The sequence below is a fragment of the Desmodus rotundus genome, chromosome 13 (genome assembly GCF_022682495.2).
Source record: "Desmodus rotundus isolate HL8 chromosome 13, HLdesRot8A.1, whole genome shotgun sequence".
In the NCBI taxonomy this organism is placed as follows: Eukaryota; Metazoa; Chordata; class Mammalia; order Chiroptera; family Phyllostomidae; genus Desmodus; species Desmodus rotundus.
The window spans coordinates 64133905-64136855 of NC_071399.1; the positions used below are offsets into that span (position 1 = coordinate 64133905).

General features: G+C 44.5%; 1 pseudogene; it reads right to left on the minus strand.

Moving 5' to 3' along the window:
• Positions 1 to 677: 677 nt before the first annotated feature.
• LOC112310450 (nuclear transcription factor Y subunit alpha pseudogene) lies at positions 678 to 1411 on the minus strand (annotated as a pseudogene).
• Positions 1412 to 2951: the final 1540 nt, after the last annotated feature.

The following is a 2951-nucleotide window of genomic DNA, read 5'->3' on the forward strand; positions in this document are numbered from 1 at the left end:
GTCACAAGTTTGAACTTCTTTTCCTAGAAACCACCTCTGAATATAAAATGTCCAATCAATTAGGATGAGCTACCCAAACAGAGAGATGGATAATAGTGTGCAATCAAATTCCTGTGGGAAGGAGTGGGCTATGGCCTCCTTGATTGCAGTTTAGATTGAGAAGTTTGCTCTCCCTTGCTGAGTTAAATGGCTGGCATCACGGGTGCTTGCGTGGTGCTGCTGGGTTGGCATGGGTACCCTTGATTCATCCTAATCTATGAAATGTCAATGTTATACACAGTTGGAAATAGGTCTGGACTGAAAGGGTGAGAAAAAGGCTTGAAATTTCAACTTGCCAGACATTGCTACAATTATAGCACTGAGCCTCTCATGAAAACCAGTGTTCTCTGCCATGCACAAAAGGGCAGCATGTGATTGTGAGTATCCCTTCGAAGGGGCGCATTAATTTCCTGGGACAGTGGGAAACAGTGGCAAGGAGTAGTCCTTGACCATGTCCATCTCACGATCTGGTGTGAGAACACTAGGACGACCTCGTCATTGTTTTTTTATCTGGTGTGGCTCCTGTGTTGGGAAACTATTCCTTTGGAGAGAAAAATTGCCACATTCGCTGCACTTCTGTGCTATGGCATGGCTCAGGCAAGTTACTTCCTCTTTCGTTTGGAATTTCCCTTCTGCCTCTAGTTTGTCCCAAGTTGGCTACTTTTACAAAGACAATGGCACTGTTTGCCATCCACATGAAGCGGCTCTTCTTCAAGCGTCTCTGTCCCAGTTACAGGGATGATTGGGATAGTAGGCATGGAGCCAGCTCCAGGCTCTGTCATGACCAACCCTCTTGGGTGATCACATTCACAGGTAGAATTACATTGACAGGTCCTTTCCCACTGCCCCCTGTGTGGCTGTTGGCTCCTGTCTGAATAGTCTGTGCCCCTGCCAAACTGTCTGCTGGGAAGGTGGTCATGCCTTGCTAGAGTGATGCTCTCTGTTTTAGCTGGCTGATAGAAGATAGGCAGTCCTTCAATAATCTGGGCTACTTGCTTCCCCTGGGCAGAGATCTTCTGTTTGTGTGTGGCTGGCAGTGACAACTGTCTGTGGCTGCTGGATCTGCTGAGTCTGACTCTGCTGGCCCTGCTCTTGCAAAGTCTCCTCCTTTTCCCACCCAGATCTGAATCTGTCTCTATGGATCCAACTATACCTGCTACAAATTCTGTGTCCCAGATACAGATACTTGCCTGATCATTTGGCTTTGTCCATGAGGGACAGTTTGTACAACAATAGCCTGGCCAGTCAATGTGATTAACAGGCCAGTGATTAATTAGCACTGACTTATACCACTAATGCCCTGGACCTGCTGTTGAATCTGTCTAACAATCTGCTCTATTGAAATACTGCTCTTTACTGCATTTTGCTCCATGGTCCTACCAAGTTAGAATCCCATTCACAAGAGCTTCACCCTGGAGATCCTAGAATACTATGAAGTGGTCTCCAGAATGCCAAGGAATCTGTGGCAGAAAGACTAACTCTGGGCCTTGGGTCTGAAAGCTGGACCTAAGGGTGGGAGAAAGGGGTCCAGCTCCACCTGGCACTAGCATTCTGCAAGGGTCAAGAATGCCAATGTGCTTGTTCCTGTGGTGGCATCCTGCATGAGACTGGCCACTGAAGTCCTTGGACTGGGTGCCTGGAGGCACACACAGGCTCTGGGACTGGGCCACCAGCTGCTCTGCTCAGCTGGCTAGTCACAGCTCAACTCTAACAATTCTTTTTTTTTTCAACATATATTCATGGACATGCACAGTGGACTGCATTACTTTCTGATTGGGATACTGGAGTATTTAGGAAAGAATTATCCATGAAATCCATCTATAATGCAGTAAAAATGAGAAAAGCACAGAAAACTATGACAAGACAAACAAGGGGATAAAAGAGACATAGAAAGTTATAAGGATATCAGCAGAGCAAACCCTGTCAAAAACCAGAAACTATAGTGCAGAAAGAGTGATATTTGAGCAAGATCTTTAATGTGATAGTTTGAAGGCTTTTGAAGAGAAAAAATGGGGAATTGATGGAAAACAGGGTGTGTTTCAAAAAGTGGAGAGCAGTCCAATATGACAATAGCATAAAATACATATAAAGGAGTTTAAATCTCCTAAATTTTGTTACTATATTTTCCCTCAAGCCTTTTTCTTTCTTTTGACCTCTCTGGATACTGTATTTCTCCAGTATAGACTTATCATTGCAATGCCGTAAGTCAGCATTTCCCAGGTTTCTGACCTTAAACTTCTTACTTTGCACACTCATCCTTAGAGCTGACACCCACAGCCTTTATGAATAACATAAAGGCTGATGACTCGATCCAAAACCAGCCTTCTAAACTCCAGACCATTTCACCAAATGGCTCCCAGGTATTTCCCAGTGAATGCCCCTAATAATTCTAAAAGCATTATGTCCATCTCTTCCTCACAGACCTATGTTGCCCTGAGTTCCCTAACTTAATCTATGGCAATAAAATGCTTGAGAAAAACAATAAGGAGGAATCCCTAGGCAACAATAATAATCATATGATGTCACATCTCTAGGCAATTTAGGACATCCCTCAGAAATGTTCCACACAGAGGAAATGAGAGAGAGTGATGGCAATCGATCCTAAAGATAGTTATACTGGCAAAGACATTTTCCTGCGATGTGCCTCTGTGGAGAGCAGGGAGAAAAGAGCGAAATAAATTTTCAACTTTAAAGGGAGGCACGCAGGCTAGCTACATAATCTGTAATGCCTAGCGAAAAATGAGGAGGTGGATCCTGGTTCAAATATTATTAAAATTCCAAGTCAGTCCCAGTAGAGCATTAAACCAAGTTGGGACCCTTGAAAGTGGACACCCTGGTGACTGCACAGCCCACACCCCTGAAGGCCTCCCCAAGCCTGACAACCTGCTGAACTGATTGAGTTATAAAGTTTG